Source organism: Mauremys mutica, chromosome 6, assembly GCF_020497125.1.
Source record: "Mauremys mutica isolate MM-2020 ecotype Southern chromosome 6, ASM2049712v1, whole genome shotgun sequence".
Taxonomy (NCBI): domain Eukaryota; kingdom Metazoa; phylum Chordata; order Testudines; family Geoemydidae; genus Mauremys; species Mauremys mutica.
Window position 1 is genome coordinate 73,773,279 of NC_059077.1, and position 24,731 is coordinate 73,798,009.

The following is a 24,731-nucleotide window of genomic DNA, read 5'->3' on the forward strand; positions in this document are numbered from 1 at the left end:
CTTTTTTTCTGACCTGGGATGAGTGCTCTTATAATAGACATTAGCTCATTGGGATATCTGTAATCACCTGTGAAAGGCACAAACAAAAGAGTTGATGCAATGCCATGAAATTGTAGTGAAGAAGCTAGGAGGGTGTCCTATTTGAATTTGTTTAAGAAACCATTGTGAATTGATTACTACTGTGAGTTCTTGGAGATTTCAGAACAGGTATACACAAGCAGCAGACTATGACTAACTGTATCAAGTGGAGTGCTGGAACAGTTTTTATAGTGAGGGTGCTGAGAGCCATTGAACCAAACTGTAAACCCTATATATAATGGAAACCACTTCAAGCCAGGGGGTGTGGCAGCATCCCTAATTCCAGCATCTATGCAAAGTCACAGTTTGGCCCTGAATTCAAGATGTTCTGACAGTGGATCACAATTGTTAATTGTAGAACCTTAGGAATATTCTTCAGAAATAGCCAGTTGATATTTTGGAGAAAAAATGATATGCTCAGAGAATTAAACAATAGAGCTATTCAATTGTCCACATAGCATCAAGTAGAAATACAAGAGTAAAATGACTGGCTTCTCCACACAGATGCTAGTAAACAGCCAGTTAAGGACTTTACTTCCCAGAAAGAACTGAGAAAACACCAGTGTGATGCTGTACCCCATAATGCTTTATGGGAATATGACGTAACTGGAATATGTTTTGTGCTGCCTGTGACATGTAACATATCTCTGTAAAAGTTATAGTCTACTATATCTATTCATCCTTTTTGTACACATATATCATTTTGTACTTGAGGTTAAGAATATGGGCTGTATACTTGCTTGGTTTCTAAGTAAGTTTTGTGAGTCATTTGGTCAGCTTCTTTAGGAAGGAATTCGCAAGGTTAAGTATCCGATCAGGAAGCACTTGGGGAACAATGCATCTTGGAATGCTCCGATCCACATAAGAAGTATTCCTGGAGACATACAAGATACCACGTGGACAGTGGCTTCTGTCTGTAAAGACTGTGAGTCACGCATGGACATGTGACTTGCCCAGGTGATTCCAGAACTCCATCTTGGAGCTGGACTTTGCATAGGAGTGAGGAGGGGGGTCTCCACCCACAAGAGAGAGTCTATTGGAGCCCCTCCACCACCCCCCCCCCGATACTTGAAGGAAACTAGAACAAAGGACAGTAACTACAGGTGGTGTGAGTGATTGCTGGACCCAGGCTAAAAGGAGATTAGCCTGTAAAAGGGAGCATTCTGGAACTGGTGAGGAACTTACTTGTATTTAGTTTGATTAGACATAGGTTTGCACATTTTATTTTATTTTGCTTGGTGACTTACTTTGTTCTGTCTGTTACTACTTGGAACCACTTAAATCCTACTTTCTGTATTTAATAAAATCACTTTTTACTTAATTAACTCAGAGTATGTATTAATACCTGGAGGAGCAAACAACTGTGCATCTCTCTCTATCAGTGTTATAGAGGGCGAACAATTTATGAATTTACCCTGCATAAGCTTTATACAGGGTAAAATGAATTTATTTGGGTTTAGACCCCATTGGGAGTTGGGCATCTGAGTGCTAAAGACAAGCACACTTCTGTGAGCTGTTTTCAGGTAAACCTGCAGCTTTGGGACAGGTAATTCAGACCATGGGTCTGTGTTGGAGCAGACTGGAGTGTCTGGCTCAGCAAGACAGGGTGCTGGAGTCCTGAGCTGGCAGGGAAAACAGGAGCAGAGGTAGTCTTGGCACGTCAGTTGGCAGCTCCCAAGGGGGTTTCTGTGATCCAACCCGTCACAACCAGTTGTAGGCCTGGTCTACACTAGAAAATTAAGTCTGCTTAACTGCATCGCTCCGGGGTGTCAAAAATCCATACCTCTGAGCAGCATAGTTAAGCTGACCTAACTCCCAATATAGACAGTGCTAGATCAATGGAAGAATTCCATAGCTACTGCCTCTTGTGGAGTTGGATTACCTGTGTCAATGGGAGAACCCATCTCATAGGCTTAGGTAGTGTCTACACACTGAAGTGCTACAGTGGCACAGCTGTGTTGCTGTCGTGTTTTAAGAGTAGACATACCCTTACAAATACAACCAAAAGAGAAACAAATGATCCATTTATTTAAAATTATGATTGACATTTAAAACACTGTCCTGCTTGCCACCTAAGCTTATTAGTCCTAAGAACAGATGAGCGTTGAGCTTTTTGCAGTAGTCTGCACTGAACCCGATTTGCTGGTGGAATGAGCACTCCCCCTCCTATTTCAATCAACTTTAATCACTTGAAACTTATAAATGGAAAAGATTTTCAATGCCATAGTCATCATTAGTCTACTTTGGAGTAGGTACTGAATGAGAAGTGATACCAGAACTCTGTCACAGACACACTGTATGTTTTTAAATATTATTATTTATTTGTATAACAGTACTGCCTACATGTCCCACTTATGACAGGAGCCTCTAGATGAGAATCATGTAAGTCTCCATTTCCTTGGAATAGGAGTTCTGAAGATCACTCTTAAAATATGATCATCTGTTTCTGGGGGTGATACTTGTCTCCCTCACCATGCATGTTGTGAAGATTAGTTAATGTTCGTAAATATCACTTCCCATGTGGTAGCTAGTGCTGTATCAGGAGACTGACCTAACATGCTTTGCTTTGACTTATTGTAGAGGTGAAGATGGTATGGAACTTGACTGTAGATGATTTTTTTTCTTCCATCAAAGTAGCATGAAAATTGTAGTGTAAAAATTAATGAATTTCATTATTCTATTTTTTCTGTTTTGTCTCACTCTGTAATTGATTCACCGTTTAAATGGATTCAGTTTTTAAACCTGTGCAGAAAATATTCATGCACTGCAGTATATTCAGTTGGAGAATAATGAAATCTAAAGCTTCCCCATCATCTTGTACAGAAGCACAAATTAAGAATCTTGATTATGTGTGAAACAATCAATTGGGTGGCAGTGAGTATTTATTGATTACAGAGAAGCTGCTTTTATGAAATGTGATCAGATGCATTTCAGCTGACTGGCTTTACTCCTGGTCTTGCACAGATATCTCTTTTTTGTTTTGTTTTGTTTTTTCCTTTTCTGAAATCAGAATCTCTCTGGGAACTGGAAAACTCTTGGCCACTCCTAAAGCCAAGCTACGGTGATTGCTGCAATCTGACTTGACTCTCTTGATGCTTTTTAGGTGGGAAGAAGAATGGACATGCTAATTTTATTTAAATTTTAGGTTAATGGGTTAATAGATGTATTGTAATGTCATTCAGTTTTCCAAAAATATTGCAGTTGCTTACAAGTTATAAACAAACTCGTCTCATAAAGATCAAGGTAAAGTAAATGTAGATGTCATAGGCCAAGTTATTGTGGAATTAAACAAAAAAGGGGAATGAGATGTTTCCCTAACCCCCATAATATTTTTCCTCTCAACTTACCTTGCTTGAGTGTCAAAGCATCCAGACAAAATATTTTGATGTTTACTTCCTCTCCCAAGTCTCTCATGGCTCAGCTGTATTGCTGTGGATTCCAGTATCCCTATCTTCTTTCTTGATCTGTTCTTCAGTAGTTCTGGAGGTCTCAAATCTTTGTCTATGTCAGATCCTCCATGCAGGTTTTCAGTATTTTTGTTTCATACGTCACTGTGGCCCAGACTTTCAATAATCTTCCTGCAAACCCAGGTTTTCCAGCAAAATGAATTGCCTCTCGCTCCAAACATCATACAGCGATAAACTAAAATGACTCCTGTATATACTCGTTCATAAGCCGAATATTTTTAGTAAAAAAGTGATGCATCAAAGAGCGGGGGTCAGCTTATAAATGGGTCTACACCAAAATTTGATGATTTTAAACTCTATGGAATCATTGAATTGAATATCTAATACATTGTCGTTTTGTTTACCTGGAGCGTCTGCAGGCATGGAGCCCCTCAACACCCTGTGGCCGCGGTTCACCGTTCCCAGCCAATGGGAGTTGCGGGAAGTGGCGCCACTTCCCGCAACTCCCATTGGCTGGGAACGGCGAACCGTGGCCACAGGGAGCTGAGGGGCTCCATGCCTACATATGCTCCAAGTAAACAAAACATCCCGACCTGCCAGTGGCTTACCCTGAGGGCCAAAGTTTGCCAACCCCTGAAATATAGAGTCGGCTTATGAAAGGGTCATACAGTTTTTGCTATTTTTACCAAACCATCTTGGGGGGTCAGCTTATAAATGAACGGGCTAATGAACAAGTATATACGGTACTTAGTTTTTCTACTGCTTTGCATTTGCCGCTGGTGCTCAGTCTAAAGAACTAAACAAACGTGGCACAGATATGAAGTTCTAGGCAGTTTTTCTTCTTTGGAATATGTATTTTTTTTTATTTGCTGATGTCATATCACTCAGTTTTGACAAATTACCTGTGAACAGATGAGCAGGAAGGAAAACTTTACAAGAGTTTCAGTGTGCATTTCAACTATACAACAGTGATTGAACAAATTAGGTATAGCTGCAGAATTTTTTTAAAATGGCAAAAAATGGTGAGGAAAAAGCCCTAGTACTCTGTGATTGAATGACAAGAGACAAAAATGGTCAGGTCAAAAATATCCTTTTAATAAAAAGAATTCCAAACCAAGTGATACTAAAAATAGAATTTTAAAAATATAAAAAGATCTGACACTTCAGTAATCTTTGCTGGTTTATATGTGCATTCCTGGTTTATTTTAAATTCACCCTTCTTGTTCTCCATTGATCATCAATACATCTTAAAAATATTTGATCATTCCTATGAAATTGTGGACTGTGAACTTAGAGGAACACTGATTTTTATGGTAACATTAAATTGACATCACTATTGAAGTATCCGACAGAAGATTTCTTGAAGCAGTTTTGTGTTCACGTGACAGCCTCCAGTATGTAAAGAAGTCTTTATGTGTTGCTACCTATTTTGATCACGTTTTTTTTTTTGTGGCTTTTAAATATGGATGAAATGGATGATTCCTAATAGTGTGTTTTTACATTTATCTGTTGCAGAAACACCTGTGACTTAACAAGGCAGTCGTTTCATGGTGGAAGTTGTTTCAAATTTCTTATTTCAGAACACTGAATTACAATATCATTTTAGAATGTTTTCATGACCACAATTAGATCATTTTCTTATATTATATATTTACAGAGTCCACATAATTCTGTGTATGTGTGTTGCTCCCTCCCCTCCCCAAAGTGCTGAACAACCATACAAAGTGTGCTGGGAGAATTTATTATGGAAATATTATATTTCAAGCTTCCAAGGGGCTGGGGAGAAGTGTGTGGGTGCATGTATGTGTGTAAAAGAAGGCTGGCCATTTCCAGAGTAATAGTTTATTTCTTTTAGAAGATAAGACAGTCATCATGCTGGGATTACTTGGACATGTGGGAAATATGTTGTACTGTTGTAAGACACATCCTTTCAGTTAAGAAAGACCTTAAGATATTTTTTTTCTTTCATCTTGGTACCAGCTTGCTATAATATGTTTTTATGGAAGATAAATATGGAGGATTCTTCTGATCCTTGTTAATTTGGATTTTAAAATAGATTGTTTTCCCTTACCATTTCTGTTATCCATTTATTTTGGGATAATATTATTTAATGTTAAAGTTAAGTTCTTAATTTCAACATTAATAACATTCTAAATATAGTTTTAACTGCTAGAAAGAAATGGCCATGTGAGGTCTCTTTATTAATAATATTTTGTCCCCAGTTTGTAATAAATTAGTAAAACTTTACTTCCTTGAGCTTCCTTGGTTTTTATTAGTTATTAAAGGAATTATGTCTCCCTCTTCTGATGGGCTGGAGCTAAATATGTTTAGAACCAAATAAAGGCAGTTTGCAGCTTTCTTGGTAGAGGGTAAGGAATTTTAACAAGAACCTTTGAGTTTGCTGTGAATTAATACAGTGTAGCTCAAAGCCAGAAGTTTGTCTACTGTAAGTTTTAGTCACATGGTTAAACTTGCAAGAGCTACCTTTATCCTTCTGCTCTTTCTTTTTCCATCCAAATAAATGACATTGTTAATTTAATCTGTTTCCAATTTTTTAAAAACTCAGTAATGATCAACATAACACGTATTAGAGCAAAACTCTCCTGAGCTGCTTCAGGAGTATTAGATTTTATAAAGCTTCATAAATTATACAGTGACTTTGATTGTGAAGAATATCTTGAGTCTAAGAAGGGTACCAACAACATGCAGCAGATTCAAAACTATTTTCTGATAGTTGCACACTGAATTGCCAAATTTGTTCATTTGAATGGGGGGGTGAGGGGGGGAGTAATGACAGATGTAACTGTTATCTTTTAGGGGCCATGAGTTTTTACAATAACTAGATAGCTGTATCACACCCTTAAGTGAAGAGCTCATGGACTTTCCTGCATGGTTATTTCCAACCTCAACTCTTCTAACAAGCTTCCAAAGTTGTTTTTGCTTATAAAAGTGGAAATGGACCTGATAAAAATGTTTAGTCTGCAGGACAGTGTTTTATTTATCATATCACAAAAGAACAATGTTTTGTTGCATTGTGGTCAAAATAGAAGTGACCTTGCTTGTTCATGAGTGTTTGAAGCCTAGAGATAAGAGGCGCAGAATAATAGAGTACAATGGAAAGAGTGTAGTGTAATTATTTGTGGCTTGTCAAGTGAAGCCCTTTCAGGCCCCAAGTGATTCAAATCTCGGAACTCTGCACAATTCTGTAAACTAACCATAGCCAGCATCAGAGAAATCTCGCCCAGCTTCTCCGACAGTACTGAAATTGCATCAGTTTGTCATGCACTGAGCATGCCAGCTCCACACAATATCATTTGCTTGCAAATGGGCCTAGCCCTAAATCCCTGAGACACATTCTTTGGTATCTGACTCTTGGCCTGTGATTTGTCATGTCTCTGGTGCTATCAGCATGAAGTAATTTTAATAGATTCTGATGGTTTGCTTGTGGAAGGCAAAGAATGCACTATAGATTGTGTCAGGTAACTTTCTGTGGCATGTAACATGGTAGAGGCTCTCATGCTGGTGATAGCTTCCTTTTTTCTCCATACTCTTTGTTTGGCTGTTTTGTGTGGTATTATTAAAAACTGGTATGGACAGCTTTGGTAACTCTTTTCAGCATTTTCAAGTATTTTGTTGCTTAAGTCTTGCTCATGTGTATGTAAGAATCCTTTTTCTGATAATGGTTTGTCATCTTCAATTGCAAACTGTAAAAATGAATCCATGGTATTGTCTCTTGCCACCCAAGCAGAACAACTGCTGAAGTATGAGATGTAGAAAATACAGTTTCATTCTTTGGAAATCTTTATGTGTTGGTACATAATGTAAGGCAAAAATCTTTGTTAAGGTCAGTATTAACAATGTAAAGGTTTGGGGTTTCTTGAGTGAACCATATATTCACTAGCATATTAGTACCAGGCTTCCCCTTGCAGTAACTTTTTATGTTGCAGTACCCCCTATTTGCATCGCATAAAACTGAGGTTTTATTGACTCACTGTAGTGCAGAGATTATATGGAATTAATCACTTCATAGGTTCTGGATATAGTAATTATGGAAATTGTTCCAGAAATTGGATCTTTTAACTTATTTAGAACAATTCAGCCACTTAATGAAATAAGTAAATGGCATATTGTCTGCTCATCTTTTGAAACCACTAAAATTAGATTATTTTGCCATTGACAACTCTGCTCTTTGCATCATTTTTTTTTCAACTGACTGCCTTAATTGATTACTTATGATGTTAGAGTCTGCAGCATAGATCTCCAGAATTCTGATGACACCAATCGATTACCGTAAAGGTGCTAATGTTAGTGATTTCATCCAAGAAACATTCAAAACTGTGTCAGTGATCTGTTGCTAAAAACTGTCAGATCATTGACTCCTGTTGTTTTGGACATGAAAGTGTTAATTAACAGGGACTTCTCTGGATAGCAAAACACATTTCTCTGAGTCCTGTGGAAAGAACATTTTTCAGTTTTCGTGCTGTACATTAGTGTGGTGTACATGCACACACTTTAATTTGTATCTGATGGTTTAAAAAATGTTTTTATTAATATTCATTGTATCCCTGTGGAATTCACGCAAGAAGTGCTCAGACCCAGACCATTTCTTCTGACTTTTCCCTAGGGGATGTCTGACAGGAGAGTAACTCTGAGCTGCCCTGCAGCAAGTCTGCATGAGTCTTTAATTCCTTACCTGCCTCACCCTCTACACTGGTTTAGCAGCTTGCCTTATCGTGACTGTCTTTAAGTTTGAGATAGGATGTGCAGGGAAAATTCCATGTCTTTAGTTTCTCTTGCATTTCCATGAATTGCTTTGTTTTGCAGGAGTTGGATGGACTAGTATACTATCCAGCAATGCCCCTCTGCCATGTACATTGGCCAAACCGGACAGTCTCTACACAAAAGAATAAATGGACACAAATCTGACATCAGGAATTATAACATTCAAAAACCAGTAGGAGAACACTTCAGTCTCCCTGGTCACTCAATAACAGACCTAAAAGTGCATCCGACGAAGTGGGTATTCACCCCTGAAAGCTCATGCTCCAAAACGTCTGTTAGTCTATAAGGTGCCACAGGACTCTTTGCTGCTTTTACAGATCCAGACTAACATGGCTACTCCTCTGATACTTGAGACCTAAAAGTGGCAATTCTTCAACAAAAAACCTTCAAAAACAGACTCCAATGTGAAACTGCAGAACTGGAATTAATTTGCAAACTGGACAGCATCAAATTAGGCCTGAATAAAGACTGGGAGTGGTTGGGTCATTACAAAACCTAAACCTAATTTTCCTCATACTAATTTTCCCCTACTGTTACTCACACCTTCTTGTCAACTCTTTGAAATGAGCCACTCTCATTACCGCTACAAAAGTTCTTTTTCTTCCCTTGGTATCCTACTGTTAATTGAATTGTCTCGTTAGATTGACCTCACACTTGGTAGGGCAACTCCCATCTTTTCATATATTTATACCTGCTCCTGTATTTTCCACTCCATGCATCTGATGAAGTAGGTTCTATCCCATGAAAGCTTATGCCCAAATGAATTTGTTAGTCTCTAAGGTGCCACAAGGACTGCTCATTGTTTTTGCTGATACAGACTAACACGGCTACCACTCTGAAACCTATGGATACTGAAAATACTTGGATTCACAGCAAATTCTTCCAACCCTTTCATTGAGAGTGCCTTCATGCTTTGGAAAAAGAACTTGAACTTTGTCAGGGAGAGAGTCACCCTGCTGTCAGGGATGTGCCTTTTGCCATTCCTGTGAAAATTTGGCTCAAATTTGGCCAAATCATAACTCTTTCAAAAATAAAAATCTCAGTATGCACATGCTCAGTAGAGACTTGTTAGAGTTTGACAGCTTAAATTCTTTGAAGATTGCCTCTGCACTGAGCATGCTTCTATGTGCTGACTGGACTGTGCATGTGCCATCAGCACAGAGCAACGGAGCATGTTCCATCCTGGGGATTATGGGGCAGAGAGGACTTTTTCTGTAATTGTTCCTAGTGCCTGCAGGGGGCGTCTGTGGCATGTGCTTTCCATGCCCCCATTTAGAGGAGGAGGAAGCATTTGATTTAAATGAAGAGGGGTGAGAACTTGTGAAGGAAGATGGGGTTGCAGGAGCCCAAGGATGGGGGGCAGCAGAAGGCAAAGGGTGCAGGAGCCTTAGAAGGTAGGATAGGATGGAGAGAAGCTGTGGGTACAGACATAGAAAGGTCTATAACTATTGGAGCACATTCCCCTCCAAAACATGGAATTGAATGCGAGAGCTCTGAGTATCTACATTCCTCTGCTGTCAGCAAATAGCTGGGGAACTCACTCTCACTCTAGTGGTTGATCCGTCTAGAGGTAACAGCCTACTATGGAGGACTGTGCTGTGGATCTAAAAGTTCAAACCCTGTTGATGACACAAGTTTAGATGTAATATGATGTATTTTTTGGTTTAGGTTGGTTTTCAGTTTTTTGTTTTAATTAGGCGGTTACACACCCAAACCCAACCAAACAAAAAAAAAAAACTGTTAAAAAAATTAAGTTTGCAAAGTCAAGTATTCCAAAGTTAGGAAATTTCAGAATTAAAGATGCCTCTCTGACCTTAATTCGGCCTCCTTGTTTACATATTATGATAATCTTTAATTACATGATCACATGTTATTTTTGGACTAGACTCCAGCCTCGATCAGAGCACAGGATGGATGGTGATCTGAGAATGAATCATGACTGTGTAGTGAAGGATGCTAGTGTCTGTGGGACTCATTCCTCATTTGTTGCAGAAATGGGAAGGTGTGTTGTAAATGAGGCAGGGCATTACAGAAAGAGATGGTCTTCTGGTTAAAGAAGTTGACTGTCACCCAAGATAATTGGATACTATCCCTTCCTCTGCCAAATATTCTTTGTGATGTTGTGAAAGTCACATAAACCAAAATGTTCACACTTGGCTACTAATTGTGTGTTCCTCATTTTATGGATGCCATGAGATATCTGGGGCCAGATTTGCGGAAGGGCTGAGCACTTTTAACTGCAATTGATGTCAGTGGGAGATGGGTTTTATAAAAATGCCAAGTACTCTGAAAAATCACATCCTAGGTATTCCCAAAATGAGTAGATGCATGCTTTTGAGCAATTTTGGACTTAATATAGCTGTGTTTTAGTTCCCCAGCTATAAAATGGAGTGGTAATGCCACCTAATCTCAGGGGAGTTCTGAAGATAAATTCATTAATGTTTGTGAAGTACTTGAAGGCTATGGTGAGAGCACCATAAAAATGCCCAGGAGGAAGTTAATGGTTTTATATTCAGTGTAAGGTTTGGATAGTGTGTGTTCAATGTGCGGCCCCAAGCCTTATTTAAAGAGGAGGATAAAAAGAAGTATTGAATAAGCATCTATTTGCTGAATGAATTTGCTATTTGCAGGAGTCCTGTGGAAAAACTAGTATATGATTATGTAATTAAAGACTCTATCATAAATAGAGACCACAAGGGGGCTGAATTAAGGTTGCCAAGGCAACCTTAATTCTGACATTTCCTATCTTTTGAGTACTTGACTTAGCAACTTTAACAGTCTCTTATTGTGGGTTTTTGGATGTATAAAAATTTACATTTAACAGTTGATATTGTGGCACACATGATTTGACTGCAATCAATAATGAGTTTCACTGTGTAATCCTGACAAATGATGTCAAATAAACTGCAACAAGCTTCTTAAATGTTTTATAACATGTCATTGTTTTTCTGTTTTCTTCTTTGTTGTAACTTTGTAAATATTTAAATATGGATACCCAAAATAAAATCTTTATAAATGTTCAGCTGCTGTTGAAGACACAAGGGAGTTGGTGCACTGACTTAGAATCGTATGGCTGCACTTTAAAAAAAAATACATAATTTTTTTTCAACTGTACATGCAGTTTGCTTCACAGGTCTGACTACTGATCAAACTGTAGGATGTAGGCCCAACTACTGTTAGTTTTTTGGTAAAGGTCAGAGGTCCAGATTCTGCATCCTTTACATTGAGTAGTTGCATTGACATCATTGATGGGACTCTACTCATCAGTTACCGAACATGGATCATAGTGACAGCTTGTGGCTAATGATTTGCAGTTGGACTGACACACTGCTTAAATTTAGTATCTGTGGAAACAATGCAAATGTCAGTAATTATAGATTATAATGTATTATTATTTACTACTTAATTTTCAGGAATTTAGTTGGGGGGAGCAGGCTGTGATAAATGAAGGGGGAGGGTAGCTCCCTTTTTATGGACACCTAGCCAGCCAGTTAGCTGTAAAATCCCTGTTAGCTGTTCTCTACTTGCTTTACCTGTAAAGGGTTAAAAAAGCCCATTGGTAAAAGGAAGAGAATGGGCACCTGACCAAAAGAGCCAATGGGAGGGCTAGAACTTTTTAAAATTGGGGAAAAAATTTACCCTTTGTCTTTGGTTATTCTCCCAAAGTGCAGGAACAGGGCTGGACTATGCTGTAAAAAGCTTTAAGCCAGGTATAAACAAACCATCAAATCTTACCTAGAAACTACTTATTTGAAACTCCAGATATGTAAGTAGATCAGGAGATGTCTAAAAAGATGTGATTAGGTTTCTCTCTCTTATTTCTGTGCTAACCTCCGAATGCTTTTGTTTTGCTTGTAACCATTAAGCTGGACTTCAAGAAAACCATTCTTGATGCTTAATTATTATATTTGCTCTTTTTAAATCTAGCAATAGCCTAAGTTCCAGATGTATTTTCTTTTTTTTGTTTTAAATAAAATTTACCTTTTTTAAGAACAGGATTGAGTTTGTTGTGTCCTAAGAAGTTTGTGCATATGTTGTTTAATTAGCTGGTGGCAACAGATGATTTTCTTTTTTTTCTTTCTCAGCTCTTCCCAGGAGGGGGGTGAAAGGGCTTGAGGGTACCCCACAGGGAGGAATTCCCAAGTGCGCCTTCCTGGATTCAAAGGGGTTTTTTTGCATTTGGGTGGTGGCAGCATCTACCCATCCAAGGTCAGAAAGAAGCTGTAACCCTTGCGGGCCCCTGCCTTCTGCACTCGAGGTGCCAGAGTGGGGAATCAGCCTTGACACAGGCTGATTCTAAACTAGTATTATAACCCCTGCAAGCACACTTACCACTAGAGATTGAAACACAAACAAAAAACCCTCTTGTGCCAGTTTATAGCCACATCTTGAAGAAAAGAACAGTTTTTAAAGCTCGGGTAAAAGTCTCAATCTGATTTTTGCTGTATGCCAATACTGTTCAATCCTTATACTCCTCTCTCACCTAAAGTATAATAGGAAAGTTGCCTGTGGTTTTCAAGGCTGAGATTTAATATTACTTTCTCCCACTAGATACTTGGGTCCATTGAAGTCAATGGAAAAAAATCCTGTTCTCTTCAGTGAGGCAGGATTTCACCCTAAGATTTATTTGGTGACCTGTTTCCCGCCATCTTCCCTTCACACTTGCATGATAAACTATGCACACGCGTGCTTTTAAAGAGAGACAGATGGTAGAAGTAGTACCCTCAGAAGACTTGGGTAGGTAGAAAACTTTTTGTTTTCTTTGAATTAACCATAGATTGGGGAATTGTTTTGTAATGAAAAACAATATTTAGCATTTTAAATAACCAACCATGCTCTGTTTCCTGTCTAGGTTGTGTGATTTCTTGAAACAGTTTATTATAGTGTAGCTCTTACTTTTTTTATGAGTGGTTTGATAGGTTGTAATAATGGATATTGCATTAAAAGCAATTCAGACTTTAGAAATGACTGAGTTTATATCTAGCAGTTTTAAATTAATACTTTGCTTTTAAACTAGTAAGAGAGCATAAGTGGTTGTGAAGTAAGTGTGTGACAGAACATTTTATTATTCATTTGGCTCAATAACAAATTGTGTACTAAAGCACATAAGTTAACATTTATACACATTCTTAACCCTAATTTATTTGCATAGCATGGACAATAGAAAGCTTAATATGATTCACTGGGTAGATTGTGGTAATAACTGTTCATATTTAATTGGGTGAATACATTACATGCGGCTAAAAATCATTTTAAAGTGGCTTTTATTAAATTAACATGATGTTTATTTCCATTAAGTGATTTTTAAGGAAAGTTCAGTTGTTATTAGTTTAAGATCTGTATGATAACATGCCTGATATCTTAACTGTAAATACTGGTATATATGGAGTACAGGAACTAAAAGTAAGATAATTGTTATATTCTTTATCTATTTTATTCTTTCAGAAGATTGAGTATTAAAATTAGTGATGTTTTCTATAACATAATTCTAACTCTAATTACGTGGAACAATTAGAGCATTATTTATAATTGACAAAGTTACATAAGATACATAAATAAAATCTTTGTGGAAACTCTCTACAAATTAGCTATGTGCTATACAGAATGACAGTACTGTGTTGTGCCTTTACTCACATGTCTGACTAACAGACCAGTAGGGGTTACTGTGTGCATTGAATTTAAGTCATCTGAGTAATTTAAATTAATTTTTAAAATTACATGTTCAATTCCATTTTAAAATAAAATAAAAGGGAGGGAAAATCCTAGACGTTGTCAGAAAATGATGTGAACTTTTTGATCAGAAAAAGGCAGCTATCTGATAAACTGGGTTTCTTCTTTTATTTGTTTATTTGTATTTTTCTGTTTTTTAACTTGGGGTGTCAACAAGTAGCACATACAATAGTATGTATGGCCAAGATTTTACAAGATGACTAGAGAGTTTGGGTGTCTCAATGTTTGGGTGCCCAACTTGAATCAACTAAAAGGTGCCTGATTTTTAGAGAGTGGATTCACTCAGCACTTGCTGAAAATCAAGTGCTTTTAAGGTGTCTCTGGACACTCAAAGTCACTGATAATTTTGTAAAATCTTAGCCATATATGTTTAGGCTCAAGCGGAGTCAAATGCTGCGAGTGGGAGGAGAGAGAGCGAGGTAGAGATTCAAAACAAATGGTGGTTCAGTGATGTTTTTCTCCTTCTTCCTCTCCCCTTCCAAAAACCAAAACTTAAAAGTTCCATTAACAAACGAGTGTGAACACACTAAACACATTTTTCCTTTTAAAATAAGCATATGGGTTTAATTCTTGGCCAACATGGACTGCCAGTGAAAAAGGGAACACAATGTAGGAAAGGATATAACAATCCAGAGCAGTATTCTGTCCTTCAAGACCAAGTGGATGGGTATTGGAAAACATGGAAGGTCTTCACTCCCTTAATACTGATCATGAGGTGGAAATCAAGATGACTCTGGATCATGTCAGATCAAAATGTCAGACCCATCTGTTTGTGGAGGTTTTCTATAATAGTAACACTTGAAGAATGTCCCAGAAAAACATTTCTGAAGATAAACATTAGAATTAATGTATTTGTGAAACACCCTCTCATGTTTATGTGCGCAGGCACTTACGTGCGTGTGCGCATGCACACACATATACACCCATCTATTAATGGCTATTTCTGAGGGAGATATGAAGAATAGTCCATCAGACCACATGTTATTTTATGTAATATTTTTGGCACCCTGATCTCTAGTGAGCATTAGGAATTCATAGACAATTCACTAAGTTGTTTAGCACTCTAGGGTCTGTATTGGCTTCAGTTTTTTATCCCTTGGACACTCAGTTACTCATCTCTTCCACCCTTACTGACACAGTTTTTGTATATGCACTGTTCTGTCCTGCAATAGTGTATTGTGGAGTTCACATATACACCTTGGGTCTGATCCAAAACTTATTGAAATCTGAGTCTTTCCCTTGATGTCAGTGGGTTTTGGATCAGGCCCCTTTTGCATGGCAAGAAAGAAAGTATAGTCTTATGGTTAAAGCAAAAGAATGAGAGTTGAGAGATGTCAGTTCAGTTTCTGGCTCTTGCAAATCATTTGAGGTGGGATCCATGAAGGGACTTGTGCATTGCAACGCTAAGCGTCATTGAACCTAACCTTTAGGCATCCAGAAAATCACAAGAACCACACTGTGGTTCGCAAAGTCTGAATTATATGCCTAGGCTCCCTATACAATGAATGGCACCTAAGAATGCAATCCACAAAAGCCAGCATGTTAGGTGCAAAGCCATCTAAGCCAGCCAGTGGGTGATGCTGACATGAGAGGTGTGTGCTCAGAGATAGGCACCTAAGACCAGGTTGTTGGGAGGTGCCTATTGGAAGCCTCGATAGGAACATGACAGAAACCCACCACCTGGAGTTGGATGGCTTAAGCACCTAAACTGCCTCTTGTGGGAATGAGTTATGCCCGTGCCTTACTTTACACAAAACAGCAGCAGGAGAAGGAAGTTGTGCTACACACCTTATAACTTTTTTAGCACAGTGGTTAGAGTGCTCACCTGAGATGTGGGCGGAGAAGGTTCAATTCCCTCCCTACCTGAAGGGGAGAAAAGGATTTGAACAGGGATCTCCTACCTCAGAGTGCTCTAACCACTGAGCTATGGCATATTTTAATGTGGGGCTCCCTCAATCTCTCCCGTTAAAGCTATTGCACTGTGGACAGGGAACTGGACTTGGGGTCTTCCACTTCCCAGGTGGATGCCCTAACCACTGGGTACCCCTGCTCCAATCACTCATTATTTATCCACTGTGGAACAGCTTCAGCAGGAGGGATTGAATTAGTCCCATGTCAGGCTGTCCCATAGCTCAGTGGGTAAATCAGTGATACTTGGACTGCAGCTCACGAGCTGCAAGTGGCTCTTTAATGTGTCTCCTGCAGCTCCTTGTAGCACATGATATTAAAACACTGCATGATTTAATTATTAACCAACCTAAGTTATTAACCAATCAGGATGCTTTTACTATGTTATTAACCAATTAAGTTGCACTAAGTTATTAATTTATGTGATGTGAGAAATTTTATATATATATATATATATATATAATATATATTATATATATATATATATATATATATATAATATATATTATATATATATATATATATATATATAATATATATTATATATATATATATATATATATATATAATATACACACACACACGCACATTTCCCCTGTCATACTGTTTAAATATGAATAGTGCTATAGTAAATGAAACAGTGCATTCACACTACTGTGGCTCTTCTGGCTAATGCTAATCTCTAATTTGGCTCCTGAGTCACTGAGGCCTGAGTATCACCGAGGTAGAACATTCTCCCAAGAAGTAGGAGACCCATGTTCAAATCTTTTCTCCCCCTCTGGCAACTAAAAGTTATAAGGTGAGCATCACCGCTGCCTTGTACTACTACTCTGGATGTATTTTGACTGGACCCAATCTGGTAGGTGTGCTTAGAGGCTGCTACACACAACTTAGGTAGCCGAATGCTTATCTTCCCCATTTGTGAATTGCTCTGGGACTTAGGCAGGAAATAGGTGCCCAGATGCCTAGAATACAGCAGCATTGCATATGCCACGGGGCCTAAAAACTTAGGTCACAAGTGAGTTTACATGCCAACAGGTTAATCAGAAGCCAGGCGGGAGTTTCATGGATCACATTGGTGCCACATGCAGGATTTAGGTGCCTAACTCTGGGGTTTAGGTGTCTGTTGCTTTGTGGATCCAACCTTTAGTCCCTGATCCTGCAGTTGACTCAATAAGGGAACAAGTATCCACCACTGTGGAGTCAATTGCAGGATTGGAGCCTTAATCTCTGCCTCAGTTCCCCTTCTGAAAAATAGTAATAATCCTTTCATATCTCTCTATGTTGTTGCGAGGGTAAAATCATTAATATTTGTGATGCTCTCCAATATTGCAATGTCTGGGAGCAGAGTAAGCAGTATATAAATGCCTAGATAGAGAGGTGCTAGACAAGCATTTTTCCTATTTTTCTGCCACTGCTCTGAACCTTCTGGATTTGGCTCATGGTCAATAACTCTAAATTTGTGCTGATCATAACTTTATTTCCATGTGGTCCATTCTGACAACACAAAAATGTCTCACAAGATTATGGCTTTTTCTGTTCATATAAATTTGTTAAAATTTTAGGTATATGGGTAATTTTGGTTTTGTTTTTCATTTAATTTTGTTTTTTCATTTAAAATGTATCTGTTGGTAATTGTGGAGATGGTAACTTATATGCAGAGAGATGAATACAGGGAGAGGAGTCCAAGAAATTGAAGGCAATAGGTCCTGGAACTAGGGATGCTAGGGTTGCTGCTACACCCCCTGGCTTGAAGTGGTTTTCTTTATATACAGGGTTTACAGCTTGCTTCAGTGGCTCTCAGTAGCCCCACTATAAAAATTGTTCCAGCACCCCTGATTAAGCAGGGGAAAAAATCCACTTCCCTCCCCCTTTCCAAACATCCCCCAAACAGCATGGGAACAAGAAGGCTGACTGGCATAAAACTGAGCCCCTCTTTTTATTATAGTTCATGTTTTATTTTTTTGCTTGGGAACTTTTTCAAGAAAAAGTGATAATTTCTGTGCTTGTAAAATGTACCACCTTCAAATGGTTAGTGGTAAATTTTGACAGGACTATAACAACTCTGGCATGCTTATATCCAGATGCTATGAACATCTGTCAAGTTTGTGTGCCATCTCAATGCATTTACAAACAATTTTAATTTCGGTGGACATGAACCTTACAGCATCATGGTTTTGGGTTTTTGTTTCTTTGTTTTTCATCTTCTGTTTGATGTCTGCATTGTCTGTGGAGTTTTATATAAATAATAGATTTCCCTTTTTTCCCCTCAGTGTCTGATGGTTGCTCTTGTTTTAGTCTTTTAAAAAAATAACATTTCTTGACACTGTTGCTTTAATCTCTATGATGCTGTTCTTCAAAATGAACACCAGGCTCAAGTGTTCATTTATGAGACACTAGTAGTCAAAACCCTCTTGTGTGCCCTGCTGTAGCCACAAAAATAAACCGGAAATTAAATTTTATTTGTAAATATTTTTAAACTATAACTGCTGGTGCACTAGACAAGAAGTTATTTGCAGAATTCTCTATTGGTCCACATTAATGGTCTCATATTGAGATGCCAGAAAACTATCAAGAAAAAATTCATACAGGTAGCTGGTAATACTGATGGTTTACAATCGCACATAGTATATTCCACTAAGTTAGAACAATTAAATTATTTACTCTGATAGTTAATGTTAATAGTTGCTGCTTAGTTAGGATATTATTAGCACCTTCTGCTAAATGGGGACACATTTAGCTGGTGCCAACTAATTAAATAGTGTTTAACCAGATGTTATTAAATGTTACATTTTGAGGCCTAGTGCTTTTTTAAAAGAGAAACTGTGTTCAAATTTATTTTAGACTGAAATAATAAAAGACACCTATACAAGGTTCTAGACACCCTAACATATAATTAGTAATACAGCAAAATCCCAGCATCATTAAAATATAAACTCAAACAGGATCTCAGCCAAACAGACACTTGAGGGGAGGGGGAAAGGGAATCCTTTCCAGGCCTTCATCTTTGATGGACGCATACCCACAGCCCTCTCCAAAAGGCAGGTGTCTTTTGCAGCATTCCCAGAAGGTCACCAAATTTGGGTTATTTAGGACCATGTTGAGGGAGCAAGTTCCAGGGTCCCAGAGAAGATATAGATAGATATACGTATTTTATTCAGTATTGTATTTTATGATTTTCAGAGCTTTTAGTTTTAAATGACCTCTTAAGGGTGATAAGAGTTGAACAGGTGGTCCACTAGGGAGTTTCTTTCTTTCCTTCTTTCTTTCTGTTTCAGAAATAGATCTATTTCACTTTAAAGTACAGCAGTGGGTAAAGCTAGGCTCTGAGCAACTGCAGGATGTAAATCCTACCTCTGAAGGAACTGTCCTTCCTGGGTGTGCCCAGAACACCACGCTGAGAACCTTGCTGCAGATTAAGATGCTGAGGCAGGGAAGAAGAGCTGCTACATCCTAGAGGTGCTCTAAGATGCTAAGCCTCTCAAGGTAGTGGGGTTGGTGTATACCAGGGCAGTGGCTGAATATTCAGGGAGAACTAGAAGTCCTGGCACAGTCAGGGAATTTTGATGTAATTGGAATAACAGAGACTTGGTGGGATAACTCACATGATTGGAGTACTGTCATGGATGGATATAAACTGTTCAGGAAGGACAGGCAGGGCAGAAAAGGTGGGGGAGTTACATTGTACGTAAGAGAGCAGTATGACTGCTCAGAGCTCCAGTATGAAACTGCAGAAAAACCTGAGTGTCTCTGGATTAAATTTAGAAGTATGAACAACAAGGGTAATGTCGTGGTGGGAGTCTGCTACAGACCACCGGACCAGGGGGATGAGGTGGACGAGGCTTTCTTCCAGCAACTAACAGAAGTTGCTAGATCACAGGCCCTGGTTCTCATGGGTGACTTTAATCACCCCGATATCTGCTGGGAGAGCAATACAGCAGTGCACAGACAATCTAGGAAGTTTCTGGAAAGTGTAGGGGACAATTTCCTGGTGCAAGTGCTGGAGGAACCAACTAGGGGAAAAGCTCTTCTTGACCTGCTGCTCACAAACAGGGAAGAAATAGTAGAGGAAGCAATAGTGGATGGGAACCTGGGAGGCAGTGACCATGAGATGGTCGAGTTCAGGATCCTGACACAAGGAAAAAGGGAAAGCAGTAGAACAGAGACCCTAGACTTCAGAAAAGCAGACTTAGACTCCCTCAGGGAACTGATGGGCAAGGTCCCCTGGGAGAATAACATGACAGGGAAAGGAGTCGAGGAAAGCTGGCTGTATTTCAAAGAAACCTTATTGAGGTTGCAGGAACAAACCATCCCGATGTGTAGGAAGAAAAGTAAATATGGCAGGCGACCAGCTTGGCTTAACAGTGAAATCCTTGCTCGTCTTAAACACAAAAGAACAGCTTACAAGAAGTGGAAGATTGGACAAATAACCAGGGAGGAGTATAAAAGTATTGTTCAGGCATGCAGGTGTGAAATCAGGAAGGCCAAATCACACTTGGAGTTGCAGCTAGCTGGAGATGTTAGGAGTAACAAGAAGGGTTTCTTTAGGTATGTTAGCAACAGGAAGAAAGTCAAGGAAAGTGTGGGCCCCTTGCTGAATGAGGGAGGGAACCTAGTGACAGAGGATGTGGAGAAAGCTAGTGTACTCAATGCTTTTTTTGCCTCTGTCTTCACAGACAAGGTCAGCTCCCAGACAGCTGCACTCTGCAGCACGGTATGGGGAGGAGGTGACCAGCTCTCTGTGGAGAAAGAAGTAGTTCAGGGCTATTTAGGAAAGCTGGACGAGCACAAGTCCATGGGGCCGGATGCGCTGCATCCGAGGGTGCTAAAGGAGTTGGCCGATGAGATTGCAGAGCCATTGGCCATTATCTTTGAAAAATCATGGCGATCGGGGGAGGTCCCGGATGACTGGAAAAAAGCTAATGTAGTGCCCATCTTTTAAAAAGGGAAGAAGGAAGACCCAGGGAACTACAGGCCAGTCAGTCTCACCTCAGTCCCTGGAAAAATCATGGAACAGGTCCTCAAGGAATCAATCCTGAACCACTTAAAGGAGGGGAAAGTGATCAGGAACAGTCAGCATGGATTCACCAAGGGCAAGTCATGCCTGACTAACCTAATTGCCTTCTATGATGAGATAACCGGCTCTGTGGATGAGGGGAAAGCAGTGGATGTGCTATTTCTGGACTTTAGCAAAGCTTTTGATACAGTCTCCCACAGTATTCTTGCCAGCAAGTTAAAGAAGTATGGGCTGGATGAATGGACGGTAAGGTGGATAGAAAACTGGCTAGATGGTCGGGCTCAACGGGTAGTGATCAATGGTTCCATGTCTAGTTGGCAGCCGGTATCAAGTGGAGTGCCCCAAGGGTCGGTGCTGGGGCCGGTTTTATTCAATATCTTCATTAACGATCTGGAGAATGGTGTGGACTCCACCCTTAGCAAGTTTGCAGATGACACTAAACTGGGAGGAGTGGTTGATACGCTGGAGGGTAGGGCTAGGATACAGAGGGACCTAGACAAATTAGAGGATTGGGCCAAAAGAAATATGATGAGGTTCAACAAGGACAAGTGCAGAGTCCTGCACTTAGGACGGAAGAATCCCATGCACTGCTACAGACTAGGGACCGAATGGCTGGGCAGCAGTTCTGCAGAAAAGGACCTAGGGGTTACGGTGGACGAAAAGCTGAATATGAGTCAACAGTGTGCCCTTGTTGCCAAGAAGGCTAATGGCATTTTGGGTTGTATAAGTAGGGGCATTTCCAGCAGATCAAGGGATGTGATCATTCCCCTCTACTCAGCACTGGTGAGGCCTCATTTGGAGTACTGTGTCCAGTTTTGGGCCCCACACTACAAGAAGGATGTGGATAAATTGGAGAGAGTCCAGCGGAGGGCAACAAAAATGATTAGGGGGCTGGAGCACATGACTTATGAGGAGAGGCTGAGGGAACTGGGATTGTTTAGTCTGCAGAAGAGAAGAATGAGGGGGGATTTGATAGCTGCTTTCAACTACCTGAAAGGGGGTTCCAAAGAGGATGGATCTAGACTGTTCTCAGTGGTAGAAGATGACAGAACAAGGAGTAATGGTCTCAAGTTGCAGAGGGGGAGGTTTAGGCTGGATATTAGGAAAAACTTTTTCACTAGTAGGGTGGTGAAGAACTGGAATGGGTTACCTAGGGAGGTAGTGGAATCTCCTTCCTTAGAGGTTTTTAAGGTCAGGCTTGACAAAACCCTGGCTGGGATGATTTAGTTGGGTTTGGTCCTGCTTTGAGCAGGGGGTTGGACTAGATGACCTCCTGAGGTCCCTTCCAACCCTGAGATTCTATGATTCCCAGGTGAGTAGAGAGGGTAGTCTTGCCAAGGAGTGGCGTGAGATGGTTGTGAAGATGGGCAAAGGGGCGTGATATGGAAGGAAGGTACTAGAGTTGAGTCATGGGGCCCCCACTTGGAAGTTGTGCTTGGAGATGCTCCGAGTTATCATGCTCCTGCTCTGCTTATTACAAAGTAGCAGTTAAGCAATGAAAACATAATGTTGAACAGTTTAAGCCACCTGAATAGTCATTTCAAACATTACCAGGTTTTAAATAATATTTTGATGGCATTTCCCCCCAGATAGCTTACATGTGCTAATAGTTAGTACCACAGCTAAAAACCAATAGTTTAGATGGTCAGGGGGCCTCTATTTATGTCTCTATTAAAAGTATTCCTATCAAACCGAAGTCAAAGTAGTGCAGAACACTTGTGTTTTAGTAAACCTTTCATAAGATACCAGCCTATGGCATTAAAATCTATTCCTTTCCAATACCAAAGCAAGAAGCCTTTCATGCATAATGAATTGAAATATTAGTTTTTCTTTTGATTTTGACTTAAACTCCATAGAGTTTAACTAGGAAAACAGAAAAGTCATTACTTCAGCTAGTGTGCCTTTCTGGAAAGAAGTAATGATAGTGCTCCAGGCGTGCTTTGAGCAATGGTCCAGGCATTTACTCAGTTCATATATCCCTGTCATAAAGAGTCAGTTCTGTTCTTTTGAAGTCATACGCAGTGATGTAGGCTTCCTGTGAATCATTTAGTAAGTACAAAAGTCTTCTGTCTCCTTTAAAAAAATGTCTGTGGTGTCTGATTTTTTGCAATGAAATCAAAGAGTATTGAGATCATGTCATAAATACAAATAAGTAATTTTGATTGTCATTCTGCAGTTAGTACTTGGTAAATGCTTTAGGTAAATTGAAGCAGAACATAAAATGAATAAAATTGGAAAACCGGGCTAGATTCACAAAGGGACCTAAGTGCCTAATTGCCACTTTTAGCCCCTAAGTCCCAGATTTAGGCGCCATTAGTATTGACAATACCACTGCTCAGCTGTCACTGAACCTTATAAGCACCTAAACGTGCTTGTTATCTAAGTGTTTGCAGTAAAAGGATCCTGGGTGTCTGTTACTGCCTCGGAGCATGAGCTGGTGAAGATAGGCGTTCCTTCACCTAGCCCTCCTGTGGGGCCTGATCTGGTAGTCACGTTCAGAGCATGCCCAACTCCACACAGAACAGCTAGTGGAGGGGGGAAGGCAATGCCTTTTCTCATAACTTTTAGCTTAGTGGTTACTGTATTCACCAGGGATATTGGACACCCCTAGTTCAAGTCACCCCTTCTACCTAAGGAGGAACAAGGAATTTGAACAGGGATCTGCCAGCTCTCAGGTGAGCTCTCTAACCACTGGGCTATGAGATATTTTGATGTGGAGCTACTTCAGTAGCTGGCCGAGAAAGAAAACATGCATGCATGAGAATGACCCAGGATGTGGGAGACATAGGATCCAGTCCCCCGATCCATTGACTTGTTATCCAAAATGGAACAGCTTCAACAGGAGAGACAGAGGGACTTTCATCCTCCAGTCTCTTGCAAGAAACACATTAGACACTGACTCCAGGAGAGGGTTTTCAGCTGAGAATCCCAAGCAAAAGACGTTGCCTCCCCCCAACTTGGACTTAGGCACCGAACTTCCTTAACACACCACTCCCCCTGTTCCTCAGCATCTCCCATTAGCTGGATTAGACGAGGAGCCACCTGCCAGGCTGGTTTTTGTGAACCCCATTCATCTCTTCCATTCATTGTGGGAAGCCTAAGGACCTAACTCAGGCTTTGTGAATCCCAATGATAATCCAGATGCCTAAAAGTTAGATGTTATGACACTAAGCTAGCCCATTTTATTTATTCATTTACAGATGTGACTATTGATAATGTGATTTATCCTAAAAAAAGTGAAGAAGCAAAATAAACTTTATTATAATTATATGGAAATAAAATTCAGATTCCCCACTTCCTTTTTCCACACCATCTCTCTCTCACAGAGTCCCTGTTTTCTGATTGGAACTCCCTAACTACTCCTCTGTATTAACAATTGGTTTCTTGCTTTCTTTATGGGCATTGAATCCATCAGCAATTAGGACACTGTATACTAAATAGTGGAGGGTTTCAGAGTAGCAGCCGTGTTTGTCTGTATCCGCAAAAAGAACAGGAGTACTCGTGGCACCTTAGAGACTAACAAATTTATTTCAGCGTAAGCTTTCATGGGCTACAGCTCACTTCTTCGGATGCATAGAATGGGACACACAAACAGCAGATATTTATACATACAGAGAACGTGAAAAGGTGGAAGTATGCATACCAACTGGAAGAGTCCAACCAATTGAGATGAGCTATTGTCAGCAGGAGAAAAAAAACCTTTGAAGTGATAATTGAGATGACCCATAGAAGGTGTGAGGAGAACTTAACATAGGGAAATAGATTCAATTAGTGTAATGACCCAACCATTCCCAGTCTCTGTTTAAACC

The 24,731-nt window shown here is 39.7% G+C and overlaps 1 protein-coding gene across 3 annotated transcripts in view; it reads left to right on the forward strand.

The window, feature by feature from the left end:
- The window catches only part of SNX24 (sorting nexin 24), a 136,763-nt gene that overhangs the window by 9,124 nt on the left and 102,908 nt on the right, over window positions 1–24,731 (forward strand). The window contains exon 1 of one of the 3 annotated variants that reach the window (XM_045022060.1): window positions 12,894–13,004. The exons of the other annotated variants lie outside the window; for them this stretch is intronic. The gene's annotated coding sequence lies outside the window, so the exon portion shown is untranslated. Of the gene's footprint in view, window positions 1–12,893; window positions 13,005–24,731 lie in introns of those variants that run through there. 3 annotated transcript variants of the gene reach the window in all.